The following is a 22496-nucleotide window of genomic DNA, read 5'->3' on the forward strand; positions in this document are numbered from 1 at the left end:
TGTAACAAATGTCATTGCAACCGAAAAGGAGGTATCTGATATGATAAAGACCTTACCAGCAAACAAATCTAGTAGACCTGATGACATTAACATGAGAGTGTTAAAACGAATTTGTACATCTATAGCTGAACCTCTTTGTTTGTTGTATAATATATCACTGTGTGACTGTATTTCCTACAATGTAATGTCACTCCTATTTTGAAAGAAAGAGACACATCCCTCCCAACTAATTACAGACCTATAAGTTTATTATCTATCCTTGGGAAAATGCTTGAAAGAATAATGAAAAGCATATACACGACCATTTCCATGAACATAACATTTTTAAAGTAAATTCCAGTCAGATTTTACTGCTAGTTCTTCTAATTGACTCTTGAGAAACCCCTGCAGTAACATTTAGTTCTTTTGATAATGTTCCATTAACAGAGACACACTGTCGTCTATCAAATAGATAGTTACAGTCTGTAGTTAACCAACTAAGTACGTTTCCACGAACACCATAAGTTTGTAATTTGTGCAATAAACCTTTATGCCAATCCCTGTAAAAAGCTTTGAAATATCACAAAATGGCATAGAGTAAAGGTGGTGATTATCTAGGACTGAGCGTATATTATGATAATGTTGAGATGTAGTAGAAGAACTAGTAGTAAAATCTGACTGGAATTTACTTTAAAAATGTTATGTTCATGGAAATGGTCGTGTATATGCTTTTCATTATTCTTTCAAGCATTTTCCCAAGGATAGATAATAAACTTATAGGTCTGTAATTAGTTGGGAGGGATGTGTCTCTTTCTTTCAAAATAGGAGTGACATTACATTGTAGGAAATACAGTCACACAGTGATATATTATACAACAAGCAAAGAGGTTCAGCTATAGATGTACAAATTCGTTTTAACACTCTCATGTTAATGTCATCAGGTCTACTAGATTTGTTTGCTGGTAAGGTCTTTATCATATCAGATACCTCCTTTTCGGTTGCAATGACATTTGTTACACTGTTAACACAGCGATGGCTAACAGGTGGCAAAGCTTGCCGCCATCATTAACATATGAAACAGATACAAAATATTCATTTAATGTTTGAGCGATATCCAAAACTGAAACCAAATGAAGGTATCCCAGAATCATCAGTGACAAGTGGGGGAATGAGTCCCGATGAAGTAGTAACCACCTGATTGAGTAGACTGAGGTGATAAATAGTCATCAGATTTAGTTATAAAGTTTTCCTTGGCTATTCTTTTCAGATTATTTACTTTATTCCTTTGCTTTTTGTATTTGAATAGCTCAGAAGTATTCAGATAGCGAAATGCATTTTTCCTTAGACGTTCTCTTTTCTTTTAAGTATATTACGAGGGGCGTTGAAAAAGTAGTCAGCCTAACTATATTCTCGATGTCCAATGTTTCCATTTTATTTTGCAGGAATCATTAGCAAAGTCATATCCTAAATTAAATGTGGGTAATGTGGTTAACGAGACATTAGTCATCACAACATATTGGGGTATATTGTTTCTTACAAATGTACAAATAAATATGTTCAGCATAGTATTGGGTGACTTCCGGTCACCACCAACATTCAAAGATTTGGATTGCTTGATTTATATTTAGACGGGGACTGTTTTTTAAGGACACCCTCATTTTATTTTTTCAAAAACATTGTGTCCAGATATACAATATATTGAGAGCTGACACTTGTGTGACCATTCAGTATTTAGTTTGAACCCTTGACATCATGTATGAATATGTGAAAACATTAGGATAAGTTATGTCCTTTTGATGACGTCAACTGAAAGGGGGTGGATAGCGTCTCCAAAGCAAGCTCTTTCAGTAAACACGAAGGGGGAGTCACTTGAACAAGCGATTGTAGTTTCAAATTGCTTTTTTGTGCAATTTAATGTCTAAGTTTGATTCTAGCGGACTTCTACCAATCTCAAACAAACAAAAACGTTTCTTGCATATTTTGTTTCCTGAAGTTTGTGATGGATTTTATTGCAGATTTTACGTTTTTGGGGAGTACCAAGCCAATATTACAAATGGGGATCGTGGGGCTGGAACATAGCAAAACTAATTTGCTTGAGGCTGACAGATAATATGTAGAAAAATAAAACATAAAAAAGAGGTGCATTTGTATCATATTCTAGGTGAGGTTGACTCTACATGCATGTAAGTGTGTTAGATATACCCGTTAGAAAGCCATCCACCACCACCACCACCACTTTATATGTATACATATCAAACCCTCAACAGATATTTGCGAAAAGACATAATACAGAGGGCAGTTAGAGATTTTATATCTATTATATATCAAGACGAATATTATTTTCGTCATTGAGCTAAGATTTGTTAATTCTTTCTTGGGTTATCGCGCTAACAATCTTTATATTGGCAAACCCCTCAGATTTAACTTGTGTCGGTGAATCTCGCCAATATACCTTGGTACCAAATTTGAACAAAATCCATCATCTCTTTCTAGAGTTATCGCCCTAACAAGTTTATATCATGTATGAAATGCATCGAAAAACAAACACACGCGTATTTACGAGTGATTAAAACTGTTATTACAATTTACGTAAATATTTATTACATTTTACCGCTACTAAACTTATTGCAATTTACGTCAAATTTTATAACAATTTTCGTATTACAATTTACGTCAATTTTTATTACAATTAACGTTTTTATTACAATTTACGTCAGTTTTATTACAATTTGCTGCAAGTATTACAATTTGCGTTTTATTACAATTTACGTCGTAACAGAGTCCTTTTGTCAAGCCCTTTTGACTTTTCCGTTTTGGGACCCTTTTGTCATGCGGTCCTTTTGACCTGTTCCCCTCTAATATATAGCCCTTTGGATTTAATCGTACAGGATGTTGGGCCCAATATTGCAGCGAGGGAAAATGTGTCGCTTTTCTCGAGCACAGCACCTGTAGAATTTTGTCTGATGTTAACATTACTATTCTTAGATGAAAGAAAAATTGGGGAGTGTACATCCAAGTAAAGAGGCGAAAAATCAAGAACATCAAAATCATCATTTAATGATATACATGGAGCAGAGGCAATAACGTAATCAATCATGCTCTTGTCATTGCATGTGTTCTTACGAACATGGACATCCTTAAGAATGTGACCAGTGCATATAAAAAGTTTCAGATTCTTACACATTTCAATTACACTTTTGCCTTAAATATTTACTCTACCATACTATTTCTCTGTTGAGGAATTTGCGCACCCTCTAACATACATTCGGGGTCCAACCGAAATTCATATAAAACAAACTTATCAGTAACGGTAAAGTCATTCATGTTTGACGTCCTGGCGTTAAAGTCAGTTTAACTGAGATAAAAAAAGAAACGCATAATCCATTTTAGAAGGTATCATTTCGTTAGTTTAAGAGCAATTATTTAATGTCATTTCAATGGTCAAATGTGACAATTCACACGTCTATAGACAAAGAGTTCGCCAACACAACAGCCGCTTTTATTGTTGTGTTTCTGTTTACTTGAGTCCACAACATGGCGTCAAAGTCAGTACTTTGTATGTCCACCATTGGCAGCAATTACTGCTCGACACCGTCTCGGAATAGACTGGATAAGTCGACGAAGTCGCTCTTGCTTAATTCTTCACCACTCTTCCTGCAATGCGATGGTCAGTTGTGGAAATGTCTGAGGCGTGTTTTGACGTTCACGTACACGTCGACTGAGTTGATCCCATAGGTGTTCTATCGGGTCCCGATCAGGTGAGCGGGAAGGCCATGTCAAAACATTCAAATTAGAATTGGCAAGGTAGCGGACTGTGACGCATGCTATCTGTGAAGTAGCGTTGTCATGCTGGAACAACGCCCTCTGTCGGTCCATAATCGGAAACATGTGACGTGCAAGGACTTCGTTGGTGTACCAATTTGCTGTCAAATTCCCCTGAACCACCAATAAATCAGATCTTTGTGTGCTGGATATCACACCCCACACCATGACACTGTTAGCACCGAATCTATCGGCTTGTCGAATGCAATTATTGGCAATTTTTATCCCACGGTAAACACGCTGTCTTCCATCTTACCGGTACAGAAGAAATCGTGAAACCAGACTAGCCTCCAGTTTCTAAGGTACCAGTTCCGGACTCTACGACACCACCGCAAGCAATTGCGCCGACTGAAGTCTCTCAAATCGGGGCGACAACTGTCCTTGGTCGAATCCCCACTTCACGCAATCGATTCCTGATAGTTTGGTCGGAAAGTCTTCTCAAACCAGGGATGCGTTGTGCAGTCTCCACGGCTGTGAAGCAAGTGAGTAACGGTAGCGGTCCTGGGCTTGGGTGGCAACTCTTGGACGGCCGCTTCTCGGGCGATCTTGGGTGGAATTGGTCTGCAGGAAACGATTCCAAAGGCGAGATATGGAGCTCTGATGAACGTTAAAATGTCAGGTATCTGCTGACTGCGACTCTCCTGCTTCAAGGCGGCCTATGGCGATGTTTCGATAAGCGGCACTGAGTCGTGGCATTATGATTTCCTCTTTTCCAGGCAAAAACGAATGACAAAATTAAACACAACGTTTCCCTTTTTATAGTGATCGACACAGCATGCAAATGTATACATAAAACTATAGCTGCAACTGTGAAAACATAAACCTGTCACTTTTATGTGCGCTTATTTCAACTAATTTATTTTGTATTATGGGCCTTTGCCCTTTATACTGAATGTACTGAATAAAATATCTGTCTGTCTGTCTGTCTGTCTGATACAGCATTCTTTTTCCTTACTTCCACGTACATTTTGCTTTGCATGTTTCGGCGAATGTCTCTTCAAACGCTTCTACAACAAGTGAAGAGGTTAAAATTGCTGCGTTTTGGCGCTGAAGCTGTTTACATTCACACAAAGATGACGTTTTGGAAAGAAATAGTATAAATGAATTTAGCAATATATCATAATGATTGATAAATCCCATTATTATCCGAGAGCACGGTCTAGGGGAGGTAACTCTCGCTGCAGCTAACCGACGTACGTCACGTGACTTTGGCCTATAAAAGCCCCTGCAAGCGGTAAAAGCGCCCTTTCTGGCCGCACTCTCATCACGTCAACAACCAACGTCACTCGTCTCCGTCATCAAGATGCCACGTGGTGCTAACCCTGGCCGGGCTCGGCCTACTACTGTGAAGAGGAAGACCAAGAGGGCAGGGACAAAGAAGAGAGCGGTGTCAAGTGAAGATGCCAGCGCTGACAAGGCCATAAGACAAGACGTGGAGCCAGAAAGCAACGGGAATGGTGAGCATGAATTTTCAAATACCCCCATCCCGACTGTTAATTCTCAAGGTCGCTTCATACCTCCCATGGTGGTACCCCCCAGGGCTAGGGACACTGAGAATTGTACTTCTAATGCTATTTCGGTAGATCTAGACATGTACAACCAACAACCACGTGCGCTAGATGATCTTCAAAATCCGCCATCAGCTTTCGATTTATCTCACGCCGAGGAATGCGTCGATGACAGCTTAGGTTCTCTCGTCCCGCAAAATTTGAAAGAAAAAAATCATAATGGTGAATACATCGATTTTGACTTGCTACTTAAATGTCAAACTTCGGATAATTGGGATGACACTCAAATAAATTTCATTTCAATTCTTAGGTGAATCTTGAACTGTGCAAAAACAGAGTGCCGAGAATTAACAGTATTGAAGAATGGACAACTGCATTCTTAGTTTTTGCTAGCATCTACTTAGAGAGGTACCCTTCAAAGCATCAGCAATTACTGAAGTACATCAGTACAATCAGGTTAGCTTCTCGTAGAGCTAGAGGATTCGGTTGGCGAGCGTATGATATCCAGTTTAGAACAAGAATGGCTAGATACCCCTTTTCGTCTTGGGCGAAAATCAACCATGATTTGTGGCTTGTTAACATCATGCAACAGGAAGTTCCCAAGTTTGCTGTAGACAAACCTCAAACTAAACGTCCCGCGCAAACCAGGCATTTCAATTCGCCATGTTTGGATTTCAACCTTCGCTCGTGTTCACGCGCGCAATGTAGATACACACACACGTGTATGACGTGTGGTGGTCCCCATGCATCTAAATCCTGCTCTAAATCGTCGAATCACACAATCCGCCCTTTACAGTAAGGGACCTTCCCTTAAAAGGTAAGTCTCCAATCAAACTCGACATTTTGACATTTTATCTTCAAAATTACAGTGATTGCACATGAATACGTGCAAACATCAATTCAAGTTGCGGGTACAGCAACGTGCAGTAACATTTGGACAAAGTACTATAACTATGTGTAACAGTCCACCCAGCTGTGATTGGCTACCTCATAAGAATGGGAAAGTCACATTAACTTGGTGCGCCTTGTGGCTGCACGAGTTGTATGATCCCCAGGGAGTTGAGATTTACATCAAATGATCGAAGGAAAAACAAGGCGCTTTGAGCATGCATGGAGATGAGATATAAAATAACTGTTTCAATGAGGGAAGGTGAATTTGAATCCCAGACCAGTTGATAGTGACATGGCAGGTTTACAGGCAGCAATTAGCAAACATATAGGAGTCGGAAATAGAGAATTAAAGGCAACATAAAATATTTGATAAATGAAATGATCAGTACTAAATATGACATTATTAATTTGAATGAAGAAGTGATTGCAAATACAGAACACTCTTACATAGTGAAACTTGATTTGGAGCCATTGTCATGGAAGGTAGAGGGTATTGAAAGCTGTTGGGATTACATAAGTTAACTTGGGAATACGCAACAAGAGAAACAGAGTAGAATAACGTTTTTGTCAATGGGGTATCTGATGGTGGAAATGAGTCATATAGGGCATGCTAAGGTTATTGATGTCCTTAACAGGGCTCGAACCAAGAACGGAAACTAACTCAGCTAATCTCAAAAGTCATTGAACGAGCCCATAGCCATTCATTGCAAGGTTCACAAAATTGGAAGAAAAGTACATGCAAGGAATGAGAGGAATATTGTGAACTATGAGTTTTGGTATCGCCAGTGATTTGACCACATTCCAGAGGTAGAAACGTACTACATTGAGATCCAAACTAACGACACTTCCCTAAAGAGGGGAAGCTTGTGGAGAGTGAGAGACTGGTCACAGTTACGCAATAATGCCAATCAAGACAAATCCCAATGCACCAATTCCAGTGCCAATGCCAGATGACAAGTCTGCTTGGAAGAAAGCAAACCATGACCCAGCAAAAGAGGCCCACCTTTACCCTTGTTTTAGAAGCGTTTGAAGAAATATTCACCAAAACGTCACCAAGAAAATATGTAATGCATGTGCTAGTAAACGGAAAATCATGCAGTATCGATCACTGTGAAAAGGCAAACGTTGTGTTTAATTTTGTCATTCGTGTTTGTCTGGAAAAGAAGAAATCATCATGCCGCGACTCAGTGCCGCCAATGGAAACATCGCCATAGACCGTCTTGAAGCAGGGGAATCTGCAGTTGGTCAACATTTTAACGTTCATCAGAACACAAAATCTCGCCTTTCGAAACGTTTCCTGCAGAACAATTCCGCCCAAGATCGCTCGAGAAGCGGCCGTCCAAGAGCCCAGGACCGCTACATTCGGGTTGTACACTGCGTCATCGTCTTGCCACGACCATGGGAACTGCACAACGCATACTTGGTTTGAGTAGAATTTCCGACCAAACTGTCAGGAAGTGAAGTGGGGATTCGACCAAGATGGCCAGTTGGTGACAATTTGAGAGACTCCCATCGGCAGAATCGCTTGCGGTGGTGTCCGAAACTGGAGGCGAGGCTGGTTCAGTGATGAATCACGATGTCTTCTTCACTGGCGAGATGTGAGACGGCGTGTCAGAGAAAGTAACGTTTTGTCATGATGTGGGGTGTGATATCCAGCACAAAATAATATGATTTAGTGGTGGTTCAGGGGAATTTGACAGCAAATCAGTACATCAACGAAGTCCTTGCACGGCACATGTTTCATTATGGACCGACAGAGGGCGTTGTTCCAGCATGACAACGCTACTTCACATACAGCATGCGTCACAGTCCGCTATCTTGCCAATTCTATCGTTAATGTTGTGATGTTTCGTTTCGTTAGTTTTTTATTTATGCAATTCACTAACCGAGTAGCAGAGTTACCTCCCTTAGTAAAAAGCACATGGAAACAGGCCGCAATGGCAAACTTGCTACAGGACCGGGATTCCATCCCACTAACAGTGAAAATATGCCACCAAAGTGTATGTATATGATTTATGATATTACCTAGGGTAAGAGTTCCTCCCGTTTCCCCATCCCAAATAATATGTATAAATATTCTAGAATTATAAACAAAACCTAACACAACAATTACTAGAGAACTCACAAAATGATTAAAAGTTCAAAATTTAAGTTAGGGTGGTGATTCAAATTAGTTTCCAGTATGTTTGAGCTCTGTTCAGAGTAGGTTAGTATCATAAATGGCATATTACATTTATTTCTAGTGCTAGCATATTCTTGTGTAGTGTAAACAGCAATATTTTCACCAATAGTTAATTATTGTCAGAAATGAGTATACTAGCCTTCATGTCCAATTTGAAGCGCACATAAAATCTCAAGGTATCCGCCATGCTAGCGCTTCACTGTAGTTATGCAGTCGCAACACTCTTTAATTCTGTATTCCGAAAATGTTTCCAGATTGTGTTCTGACTGGACCTTTTTGTTTGTTTCAGTCTTTTACGTATTATCACGGACAGGAATAAAGTTTATGTCAGCGTAAACTTCTTTCGTCTGTACAAATGTCTTGCCATGGCCTTCCCGTTACACCTGTGGGATGAACTCGATCGACGTGTACGTGAACGTCAAAACATGCCTCAGACACTTCCACGACTGGCCTTCACATTGCAGGAAGAGTGGTGAAGAATTAAGCAAGAGCGACTTCGTCGACTTATCCGGTCTATGCCGAGACGGTGTCGAGCAGTAATTGCTGCCAATGGTGGACATACAAAGTACTTACTTTCACGCCATCTTGTGGACAAAGGGTGCTGTTGTGTTGGCGAACTCATTGTCTAAAGGCATGTGAATTAACGCAATAAATTCTTTTAAAATGGCTTATGCGTGTCTTTTTTTTGAAGAGTGTAAGACTGTGGCAGGGATACACAAAGAGACAAAACAAATGTATTGGGACCGGGGTGCATGCAAATCCCTTCAACAAGCGTGAATCAGGTTCACAATTGGTTTACCATTAAATAAAATAATCGTGTGTCACATCGATGGGTCTAGGTGACCCCGACCTTCCGTGAGCATCTGTGTCATCATGGTTTGTTAATGATTCATTCTTTAGAGATTGAAACCATTTGGTCTGGCGGAAGTCTAGATCTATTAAGATTATGAAAAAGAATTGGTTAGTTTGTTGTTTAACACTACACACTCAATAATAGTCCATCTATATTGCGGGGTCTGTAAATCATTGTCTCGACCAGACAATCCAGTGGTCAACACCATGAGCATCGACCGACAGAACTGGCATACGATGACGTGTGCCAACAAATACAGACAGCCTGACCACCCGATTCCGTTAGTCGGTTCTTACGACAAGCATGGGTAACTGAAAACCAATTCTAATCCGGATCTTCACGGGTACTGAGAAATTGGCCCAAATGTCAGTTCACATAAAGCAGTAATTGTGTAGGTATGGTACACACGCACAATTATTAAATGCTTGCACGAAGTAGAATCATCTATGTTTACATGGTAACACCATTGTTTTAAATTGTGTTGCATTATCATTATCGCCTTGATAACGCGAAGTTATGGCAGAACCATTTTCGCGGAGGGTCACCTTGGCAATGAGTAGTGATTAGGAAGCCAAGTGACGTCACTCATTCATAAACGTTATGTTGTGTATCATTGCGAAACTACGATGGGAGAATGTGGAATTTGAATTCATTTGACCGCAAATGGTGCGATTTTATCTTCTGTAAGATACAGATTACTGTACTCAGATAACTGTACTGTGTATGTCAGATACCATTTATCTTACAATTCGTTGTTTCTAAACGTATGTAACTCCCTTTCGCTCGTTAAATACTCCTTGAAACAGTAAATCATCATGGTATCTGACAGACGCTCGTTTATTAATCTCTATGTACACAGTAAAACGCTTACTGTAAATGCTGTCCGTCAGTAAGCTGATATTGGGGATCGAGTGTTGTTTGTGCATTCATTACTATGTATTGTCTATTCTGATAGAAAACAGCGATCGATCTGATAGTGACACCATTACCACGACAGTACTGCCATTTCAACACACAAAACTAACAAATATTTTTCCTGTTCCTTCATGAACATCTATGTGACGAACATGTATGCTCACGCGAAGATGAGATTCTGAAGTGAAACAACGTTACCTACTGGCTGTCTGTGAACAGGAATGAAAACTGCGGTCGTTTTCTGGTTTTCAAATACAAAACACATATAAAAATGACTCAGTGTTAAACACACTCACACCATGGCAAATGGTAGGTTGGCACACCAGCGAAAGATTGTCGTTATAATATATACTTAGAGAAACAAATAAGGGAACGCATGAAAGCACAAGTGTTCCTTTATTTTTTTCCAGATTTCTTGACACACACACTGCGATACAAAGCTTATGAAGAAACTTGTAAAAAATAAAGGAACACTTGTGCTGTCATGTGTTTCCCTAAGTATAATTCAGCCATATGGTGACGAGAACAATCTGTAGAATAAAGATGAATAAATTTAGATACTAAATAACTGCTGTCAATGGTCATTAAAACTAATTGAATATCACAGATTTTGACTAGCATGTTATCTTATCATGAAAATGTATCACTTTTGAGAGCAAAAACAACATGGAACAGGCAGTATCTTTGCTAACTGCATGGACCCTAGCTTGATTTACTTCATTTCGTCAGGTGTTTGCGAGTTTTGCATAAATTAGCTATACACTAAACGAACGTATAATCATATTCTACGAATATCTCAGGGAAAATGAAATATACTTTGAATGAAATGGGACTTACGTACCGTCTCAGGTGTACAATTATTTCGAGGTTAACAAGTGGTTGTAATGTATGGATCAAAAGGCAGTTTAGTCTCTGAGATAAAATTATATTTTGTAACTTATTATAAGTTAAAATATGATAAAATATACACCGGAGAAATCCAGACCTGCTAGAGAAGACATGCTTTGGACATTATTTTTGCATCAAAAAGCAATGCATTTACGATACTGGACAAGGTTAATGTCAAGTACCCAAATGTATTTTTACGTGAACAGTATGTGATGGTGATCCCTTTGTTACCAACAGCTGCATGAATGCAGGTCATTCTACTTCCATAGTCGTTCATAAAATCTACCAATCAACACATGTGATAGAAGCAATGAGTTTGTTTGACGTAAACGATAGACATCCATACATGCTAAACTATTTTACCGTACATCATATGTACTATTTTATATCCTTATAATCGGGTACTGATTCATGAATGCATAAAATAAGGTTTTTAATCCGTGTAACACGTCTGCCATTGTCGAGAGTGTTGTTTGTGTGTATCGAATAACTGATTGTTACTTGATGATAGGTCACTTGTAGATTGTCGTCAGAAGGGACTAACGTTATCGGATGGTCAGGCTCACTGACTCAGCATGTCATCGCATTCTATTTGCAAGAAGAAACAATGATGTCAATCACTGTATTGACTCGATTATTTACAGACCGCAAGTAGATGGAATATTGTAGAGTGTAGCATTAAACAACAAACAGTCAAGCAAAGTTAGATATACTCTCTCTCACACACACACACACACACACACACACACAACACACACACACACACATATTAATAAGATATGACAAAACATGTGCTTATTGCATAAACTCTAAGAAAGTAAGAAGATGTGTAATACAGTCAAGGTATCTACTACAATGGACGTCTGAATAGTTTTATAAACGTTACCGTGAAAGGAAGCCATGTAAATAAATATTGTGTAAGAATATATTTGGGTCCATAAAAGTAGCATCTTCACGTTTCAGCATTTAACCCACGACGTTTCTGTCGTAATAGTTCTTTATCAATTATTCAGACAAAACTTTATTCTTGACCGGCAATTAGATATCACATGCTGGTATACTTAGCATCCTTTCACCAAGTAAATGAGCTGTGAATTTATTGACAGACTTCCAATATATTTCACAGAGTTTGATTGAGCACTGATGCCTGCGTAAGGCCTTGAAATCAAATGGTACGCAACCCATTGAATTAGATTGTATTCGTATAACGTTCGAACCGTTTAGGTGCATTTCTGCATCTCGAAATTTAATTGAAATGTTTTATTTCTAACGTTTGAAAGTATGACTGAAATAGTAAAATGTCTAAATTATTACAAATGTTATGCACACATGACATTTAAACTGTATAATTAAGTAGCATACAGATTCTCTGACACAGTATGATTAGTTGCTTGTCTAGAGTAATCTCTTAAATTTACTACTTTTTTTTCCATTATTTTGTATCAGAATGTTGTAAGAAATGGATCAACACTATCATTTATGAAGTGACATATTTCAGACTTATAGACACATTTTGTAAGAGGTACGTGTTTTACTCAAACTATAATGACTAGTGTCTATACTGCAACGGAGTAACTGGCTGGATGGTAGATGCATGGTACATTTTTATCAAGCATAATTTAAAATTAAGCTTCCGAAGATGATTTTATAGTAAATACTATAAATAGATACAGTCCAAGTTTATATCATACATCTTTGTCAGTAGATTCCATCAGGTGTGTGATATAATGGCCAAAACTGCATTTTTCTTCTAGGTTCATTTAATGTTATCTTTATAAGTCTTCAAGTTCATCAGTATGTTATTTTTTCCAGCAAAGAAATTTTTTAAATTATTTTTCTAAGAATATGCTGTTTATATTAATATAAGTATATTTATTTATTTATCATCTTAGGATATTAATATTTTTCTATTTCATTTTAAGCTTGAATAGGTTAGTGCATTTGTTCCTTAAAGTGATTAGTTAAAGGGAGATAATTTGAAGTATTCCATTATTAAGGGAGGCTATTCAGGATGGATTGCAATTTTAGCCCTTGCTCTTAGTTCTGGGAACCCTGGTTATTTATCATATCACATAGCAGATGGTAGGATGCACAAGGCAGTATGTCTACAATGTTCAAGTTAATGAAGTTTTTCAAGTTGAAGTCAAAGTTATCTTTATTAGGGAATGCAGTAATGGTGAGCTATTTCTATTTATTTTGTAATTTATGATTTATATTTTATGCATAAGAATTTGCTATGGTAATTTTAGGTATGTATATTAAAATGTTCCTCTGCTCACATTTCTTGAAATAAGCTTTTTGTATCTGGCAAGTTATTACCCTTGTTCCATGTGTAATGTCGTTAGGCTAATTCTGAGGAATTTATCTTAAAAGGTTTGTTGTTTGTCATATTTCTCTGAAGTAACTTTTGATATTAAGCTGAAGTAAGTTTTTATGTTATAAGTATTAAGTAAGCTCAAATAACAAGTAAGTAAGTGTATATTGTCAAGATATTTGTCATAATAAGTACTGTTTTGTTAGCCACTTTCTAAGACATAGTTTTATTTGTATTGTATTGCAGTTAATCTGCTAGTTCTGACTAGGAAAAGAAGAGAAGTAATAAAAGTCAACATTAAGTTAAAGTCAAGTTTGGTGGTCCTATCTGTGAAGTTAGTAGTTGTTGGATTGACTGTATGGCGAGCTGGTAGATATTTCCTTATTAGATGAGAGAATATTTCACATTTCAAAAGTACACAGTATTCATTTTCCTCAGTGTTTTTAATTTCTTTCAACAGTAATAGCAACATCTTTCTTCATGAGATATATTGTTGTGTCTTCCAGTTTCAACTTTAAGTCTAAACTTGTTACATCTGAATTTTGATACACAATGTCATAAAAAATATAAATACTGTGGAATGTCATTTCTTATATATGATTCAACGTTGAGTAGAGACTTATATCGATGATAATATTCACATTGAGAGGAAGATTCCAGGGAGGAGTGCCAGTCTTGAAAGAGGTTGTCTGAGAGTCATAGTTTAATTTCTCGAAGAAATAAATCGACATCACCAATATTTTGTTGGATCCATACTCTACCAAAACCTAAGCGAAAGAGGATGTTCTTTATTGTGGTAGCCCATGAATATCTGTTGGATTTAAATGTTAAGGAACCGTCGTTAGAAATAACACTAATGCTGATTAATATTGCGAGTTTGTATAATTTAATCGATGCAAGGTTACCCGAGTCTTACAATGACTCATGTTCACACGTGTCGTGACAATGTATAGACGTTTCATAGGTATCCATTATTTGTATTGCACTTTAAGATTTAAACAAACCATGCTGTTTTAAACTGAGAATCACAACACAAAATGTGTCAGTTAAAGGCATGTCACAAGTTGTCGCAGCGCACATTCAGTCGGGAACCAGACCAGAACTGAGACATTAGCATTAGACCACAGTTACACCTTTAAGTTTAAGCATTATCCGGAAGAAAAATAGGAGAAGAAAGTGCGTTGTTTAAATGAGATTACGATTCAGTAAGTTTGGGGCGGGTTGACCTCGACTTTCCTCGAGGACAAATGTAATCGTTGTTTGTTTGTGACTCATTCTTGAGAAGTCAAAGCCTTCAGTCAACCTTGGCTGGTATGCATTATGATTATTGAAAAGCTTGTGTCGCTTGTTTATCATTATAATAAGAGTCCCATGTGACATTAAATTTATGCGACGTTTTCATTGGTCTTTTAACCAGGACGGTTGTGGCGACCTTGTCCAATACGGTTCGGCTTCATGAGCAACAAGAAAAGCGACACAAAGTTGATGTTATGGAAAATTCCAAATACACATCCTTGTTCACTCAGATATGACAGTTGAGAAAAGGCTGAAAAATAGGCCTTTATGTCAGGTTACATAAGGCTTCTACAAGGAAGCTTTAATAACAGAGTAATTGTGTAGGCATGTTCACGAAACGCACATACGTCCTTGATTCAAAGGTTTAGTACTCAGAGGGGAAGGTGAAAAAATCTGAACGTTTACCACAAATAGATGATTTTCGCGTTTAGATTGCCATATATGACAAAGTCACACATGACTGAAGAAAAATAAAGGTGAGAATATTACATTATTTGTATATGTTTGTTTAATACATTAGTAATTTACATGTGATTGTTTGATGGTTGATAAGGTAATCGAGATTAGCTTACTATTGCATAGAGACGTATAATAATTTAATAGATACGTGTACATGTATATCACAACAACAAAAACCCGCTGATTGTAAATGCAGCCCGTTTGATAATCTGATCCTGGGCATCGTGTTTCTAGTCCGTATTATGTCATTCGGAAATATATTCAAACTGTGAGTATGTCTTCAGAACTCTTGGGCGGAAACATTACTGACTGAAATATATGTCACTTTTAAGGAAACATTCATCTTTTACTAATACATACAGTCCCTCCGGATATCAACATACAGTTTCCTAAATCTGAGAAAACTGTTCTTTAGAACCTTGAGGAAAGTCATGGAATGAAAACTATAGGGAAAATATGCATATAAGAAGTGACGTTTACACACATATACATTTTGTTATATCACCTAATCTATAAAAATGTTTCTACTTTATTGTCTATTTCATGGCGACTGATTCAATCCCTCCGCATTGCGAATAAACTCAAAGTATGATTATAAATACTATTTGTCCGCCTTAATTTTAAACGTATTCCCTGAAGTTAATTTAGAATTGACCACTTCATAATCAGTGGATGGTGAATTTCGTGGCTTGGATTATTTGCTATGGGGAAAACAAACTCGCATGGATCATTTCCTAGAAACATTCCCATTTGCTCATAATGCAACTGTACCGTCATCAGATCATTTATATATAGAAATGGTTCTACATATAATCTCCTTGGACATAAACGTGTTGTGTAGTGTACCCTCATATTTAATAATTTGTCAGCCATATAAAATATGTTCTTTTCATTATTTCCTATCAATCACTTATATCACTCTTCTCTGTGTATTCCTCTGGTAAGTTGAAACCAGATATCAATTAGCAATGCCATTTAAGAAAACGGAGGAGCGTGATAACATCGTCCTATTGCAGCAAATTCCGATGTCACATTTAAAGTTGTTTGGACGGAGATCCAGTCTTCGTCGAATAACCATATACAGAAAAAAGATATTTTCACGTTTGCAGTGTATGGGGCCTCGTTAACTGACAACTGCTAAAAGATGGCAAGTTATTTGTATGCAGAATGCTGGCATGTCATGTTGAGATATTTTGTTTGTCATCCATCGACTATCGGCTTGTTGGCGAGAAAACTTGAATTATCCGTTTGTATCAAGTGGCTATTTAAAAACAGACTGGATTCCACATGATCCTTTAGATGTAGAGCCAGATGACCTACCAAACGTCCGTTGTTTTTCCCCGGAGCACAAAGCATTATGACTAACTTGGTGTCACTGGAATTTGAAGCCCGTGATGTTTATTCATGACTGATGGCCGAGTATATGAACAAGGGAATATTTTGCAGCAAATACCGCTTGGCGGGGGTTAATTGATGTTGTAGGGGTTTTGTCATACAAGACGGGGGTTGTAATATTAGTTTTTGATGACCATACTCTGATCAAAATGCCAGTCTACGAATATTGTAGGCCACAGCGGTGCACGTGTGGTTGGTTATTTCTTTCGCCAAGAGGCGGAAACAACTCTACCATGGCCCGTTTAGTGTCCGAATCTCGCAATACCTCAACGTTGAATTCAACGTCTGATACAGTCAATGAGGAGGAGGGTCAGGATTTTATTGCAGTTAAAGAAGTTTACACCAGACATTATTGATATTGTTGTCGATCATGTCTCACACGTACAGACCCATTCTTTCCGGGAATAGACTGCAAAACAAGTTAAAGAATTGCCTAAACGTCGAAAGAAATCCAAAACGACCTTTTCTGATGTAACACGGAATGCACGTGCATACTGTGGATATGAAACAGCATACGCGACACGTGAGCAACACAGTAGTAAAAATAACACCAAGAATATGACACGTTTGAGGTAAATCGAAATAGAGAGAGAGAGAGCTGTTGGAATGGTCCAACAAGGAGCTAGCTTCACCGTCATTGCCAGAATCTTCGTTTGCACCTGCCAACTGCCATCAGAATGATGCAACGACAAAGACAAACAGACAATACGTCAGACAGCCCTAGGAGTTGTCGACCACGTGAGACTACGCCCAGTGATGATCACCACATCCGGACAATTCATCTGAGAAATCATTTAGTAACGGCGACGTCAACGGCAGCGATGGTACTTGGATTCCGTATCAGTCGACATACAGTGTACCGGCGACTAAGAGAACATGGTATTCGTGCATGTCGACCCTACCCCGAAGTGCATCTGACTCTTCAAAACCGACGTCGTCGATTGGCGACGTGCGATGTTCACCGACGAGAGTAGGTTTTGTCTGTACAGTAATGACGACCAGGCTCAAATTTACAGACGCGTAGGTAAACGTTTTAGCGCCGAAATGCGTTCAGCAAGTCCGACCGTTTGGAGCCTGTAGCGTTATGGTGTGGGGACAGATCAAAACGAGACTTGTGATTCTTCATGGCAACTTGAATGCTCGAAGATACAGGGATGAAGTTTTGCGACCAGCTGTGTTGTCATTTGTGGCATTATCTACCAACACGATAACGCAAGACCTCATACAGCAAGACTGACAAACGACTTTGTGCATAACTCTAACATCATTGGGCTACGGAAGATTGATATTAAAACCTTTGTTAACGCCATGAAATTATCTACACTCAAACTATACTTTAAAAAACAAATCCTGGTAACCCATGCAATTTTCCTTTTAAGGATATGCTAAAATATGGAGCAAATTTTCAGAATATAGTTGCAGTTGATAATCCTTTTTGGAAAGAAGTATTAAAAGCATGGAAATTATATTGTATCAAAAATACCATAGATGCAGAGAACATTAAAGGTCACATGCAACGTAAAACACAACTTTGCAGATTCTGATAACTTTCGGTATGGACGTACCGACACAAATCATCAAAAATGCAAAAAAAATGAGCATGTATTTACAAAACCCAACATCTCTATATATACACACACAATGAGCCGTGAAGGCGGCATCTGCAAATGAACCAGCCGTTACACTTGAGTGCACACCCACCCGCTCTGACTGGGTTCGGTATCCCGGCTGCTTCGTTTCGAGGGAGGTAAACCCAAGTACAAAATATTGCACTTTTGATTTGCGATTATACGCTTATATTATATGTCATGAAGAAGTGATAATTGTGTTTTAATTATGTTTGATTTTTTGGTTGCATGTGACCTTTAATGAAATCTTAGCCCAACCTTTATGGTTGAATAACAATTTTGAAAACTCAGATCACATCATTAGTCACTGGGCTAAAAGGGGAATCTTGACGATCAAAGATCTTTGTGATGAACATGGGTTTATATCCTTTGATCAATTGAAGCTTAAATTTGACATAAAAGGTACTCACTGAGATCTTGGATATGTTATATATATTTTACCTGAACCTTGGAAAAAGACTTTAAAGGAATATAGATATATAAACATTAATGACCTCACAATAAATTCACTCCAAAAGGATTTCATATCCCCCCCAAAAAGGTTCAAAATTATTCTATGATAAATTGTTATCTGAAAATGTTAAACCTCACGCGTGCCATAAATGGGAAACATTATTTGACTGTATTGATTTTTGATTGGCATTTGAATTTTCATACTTGTAGAAAGAATTTAAGAGATGTGAAACTGTTAGATTTTCAATATAAATTTCTGCACGGAATTGTTTATACCAAAAAAGAACTTTTTAGAATGAATCTGGTTGACAATACAATATGTTCTTTGTGTAATGATTCTGTTGAAACTTTATGCCATGTATATTTGGAATGTGATGAAACCAAAACTTTCTGGAAGAAACTTGAACAGTGGATTACGAAATGTATCCAAACACTTAATTTGACAAAATCTTTGATTTGGTTTGGCATTTTAGGTAAGAACCCATTATTGAACCACATCATCTTATCTGCTAAGAGATATATTTACACTTGCTCTTTGACAAAAACAATTCCAAAAGTTGATAATTACTTAGGGATATTGAAAGACATATTTACCACTGAATCATTCATCTCCAGAAGAAAACAAATGTTGAACGCTTTTTAGTCAAATGGTTTCCTCTCATCCCTGAATTTAACCCTGAATGACTATTAAACAAAGAACGTATCACTAACATTGATATTCAATGCACTATATCGCTTTTGACTGACTGAGTTTAGTTTTACGCCGCTTTTAGCAATATTCCAGCAATATCACGGCGGGGGACACCAGAAATGGGCTTAACACATTGTGCCCATGTGGGGAATCGAATTCGGGCCTTCGGCGTGACGAGCCAACGCTTTAACCACTAGGCTACCCCATCGCCCCATATCGCTTTTGAGCCCACTAACTTGTATGTGCACATATTCCTCTATATGCTTGTACTCATCATGTTTTTGTACTCAACAATAATAATAATAAACGAAAACACTCCCCCCCAAAACAAAACAAAACAAAACAAAACAAAACCCAACAAACTCTAACATCATTGTTTTGCCGTGGCCAGCATGCTCTCCAGATATCATATCCGATAGAAAACTTATGGGAATACCTGGATCGACACATCAGAAGACTACCAGCGCTACCAGACAACCAGACTATACAGAAATATTAGATTGGTATATTTCATTTGAGAATCTGTTCAATAACACGTGTACACAATTCATTTAAATCAATCCTTTACAGTCATAAGAATAGGCCTGTAAAGACGTGAGGGGTCCAAAATAAAAAATTCATTCAAACACATGACGAGGCCAGTGTGGAAAATTTCACAACAGACGTCTCAAAGTCACGTTAGTACCGTTAGTACGTCCACCATGAACGTTCATTACACGCTAGTACATGTCTATGGGCTGATGACGTCAAAACGCTGAGGGGATGGGTGGGGGTAGGGGCGTTGGGGCGTTGCCATTCATCAAGGAAGCATTGTTCCAATTCCCGGAGGTTGACTGGAAGCACAGAGCGATTTCTGAGCTAGCGATCGAGATGGTCCGATTAGTGTTCGATTGGGTTCATATCCAGTGACGTCGCCCGTGGTGAAACCTGAATGCTGGCGTTAGCGAGGAAGTTCTGAGTCAGCCTTGTCGTATGTGGCCTCGCATTATAGTACTGGAAATTAATTCCACGAGGCTGTTGTTGGATGAATGGCTTCACAACTGGTTATAAAATGTCATCTTGATCACGTGTCTCAGTGCCGTCCTTACCGTTAACGCCGCCGTGATGAAGCGGTTCCGGAGATGAAGTACCCGGGTGTGACGGTCATGAATAGGTGTGGTCACCCGCTCCTCGGTCTTGTCCAACCTGCCTGACGCAACCGCTGCATTAAACTGGTGACTGACGCAACCGCTGCATTTAACTGGAGACGGTTATGAGCGCGCATCCTAACCTTCTGGCGACGTCGGTGTGCGTTGCTCCCTGATGGACCATTTCAACGACTCTCTCTCTCTCTCTCTCTCTCTCTCTCTCTCTCTCTCTCTCTCTCTCTCTCTCTCTCTCTCTCTCTCTCTCTCTCTCTCTCTCTCTCTCTCTCTCTCTCTCTCTCTCTCTCTCTCTCTCTCTCTCTCTCTCAATCGCTGTCAAATGTGGCTTTTCTTTAGTGTGCTTTTTGTGGCTTTGATAACAACGCGTCAAGTCAGCAGTTTTATAGAATTGACTTAACATCATTTTGGCAAAGTGAGCGTTTTTTCTCAATTGATCAAATGTTCCTGTTTCCCCCCCGATCGAATACAGTTGGTATGGACTATGGAAAACGCTTAAGTATGTTTTCCTATAAAAAGGAATAATTAATTTAAAATATATGTTGAAAAATGTTTCCAACTGGTCTTATTTTTCTGACAATCCTGTCAAAAACCCTACTTAAGTTTAATATCCACCATACTTATTTTGACAAGAGGTGGTGAACATTTCGAAATAAATGAAACTATTTATATTAATATATAACGAAATAACTTTAATCCTAAATAACGTGCTTTCATTTCACTTCAATGTTTATCTAACATGTCATCTTTTCATTTCAAAATTGTTCCAGTGATATGACAACCTGGCCGTATGCAAGTTTCTCACCTGGAAAAACACCTTGTAAAAACTATCCATTTACGGGTCTCTGCTTGAATTCTTAAAAAAAGTTATTCTTTGAAAGCTATATTCCTTAAGTTAATTTAATATTTTGAATACACCTACATAAACATGTCTGTTTATCTTGATGTTGAAGAGATATACAATTTTCCCAATATAACCACTGAGTAAGTTTTTGGTAATGTTACATAGTAATTATCCATTTCATAGATTACTATACATATAAGCCCCATATACAGTGTATGATAAACTAATTGAATAATTCCAAAAGCTACTACTGGACTAATATCTCGAGTCAATTCAATTGTTATACATTTTCCCAAGGCATGTTATAAAACAGACACTTAGCTGATGCGTTGTTAACAATAAAGATAATCATTCAGGGTTTAAGGAGATTTGTTTACACGGATCAGAAAAATGACTCTTTACTAAATTACAAACCATTATTCAGAAATATACATTCGTAAATGAAATACGAACAGCTGAGAACAATTGCATTAAAATAGGTTTTCAAGAAACTACTTTTCTCATGATCACCATCATGAGCATTATCGTAATCATCGTCAATAATGCGATATGCGAGTGCTATTGGAATTACACAGAAAGAGAAATTATCGTTCTCGTTTGAAGTAGTTGCGGTGTTTATGTGCCACTACGAAATTCTTCTATGGGACACGAGTCGCTATTCGGCTTGTCCCGGAATTTCGCCTTGTTATCATAATTATGTAATACTCAACAACTGAATACACAGCAATTAGTAAATGAACACGCCTTTGCTTAAGCAGTACGTATAGCAAAGCATGGTTTTACATTTGAAGATATTGATGTGGCCTGAACATATTCTGAGTTGCTAACACAAACAACTTACCCGATAAAGCTGAAAACCCTCTATTTCTTCCTTGATACCTCAGTGCAACAGATCAGGGTCTATGAGTGAGCCGCCCCTATTTGTTCAGTTTCTTGGGTGGTTATATACCCATTCACAAGTCAACCAGGATGTGATTTACAACACATTTTTAAAAGAAATATTAAATCTCGTGATGTGGCGATTTGTCACCGTCACGTGTCATCCAGGAAGTATCACGTTTGAGGAGCAGAAACATGTCAAAACGTTGTTTAAGAACAGCTGATACTATTGTGCAGGGATAAACCATAAACAGTAGCAGTCTTTTAAAAATGATAGACATTCCTACAAAACAAATGTGTTCAATATAATGTACAGCGAAATATATAATCCACATGCCTGTGAATAACAGAGAGTAT

The 22496-nt window shown here is 38.1% G+C and overlaps 1 protein-coding gene and 1 long non-coding RNA gene across 2 annotated transcripts in view; one reads left to right on the plus strand and one right to left on the minus strand.

The window, feature by feature from the left end:
- Positions 1 to 22245, minus strand: part of LOC124270013 (sushi, von Willebrand factor type A, EGF and pentraxin domain-containing protein 1-like) — a 63990-nt gene extending 41745 nt beyond the window's left edge. The window contains exon 1 of the mRNA XM_046705041.1: positions 22102 to 22245. The gene's annotated coding sequence lies outside the window, so the exon portion shown is untranslated. The remainder of the gene's footprint in view (positions 1 to 22101) is intronic.
- The window catches only part of LOC124270035, a 45317-nt gene continuing 35272 nt past the window's right edge, over positions 12452 to 22496 (plus strand). The window contains exon 1 of the long non-coding RNA XR_006896661.1: positions 12452 to 15124. This is a non-coding gene — a long non-coding RNA (uncharacterized LOC124270035). The remainder of the gene's footprint in view (positions 15125 to 22496) is intronic.

The sequence above is a fragment of the Haliotis rubra genome, unplaced genomic scaffold (genome assembly GCF_003918875.1).
Source record: "Haliotis rubra isolate DU_JTF1 unplaced genomic scaffold, ASM391887v1 Scf102, whole genome shotgun sequence".
Taxonomy (NCBI): domain Eukaryota; kingdom Metazoa; phylum Mollusca; class Gastropoda; order Lepetellida; family Haliotidae; genus Haliotis; species Haliotis rubra.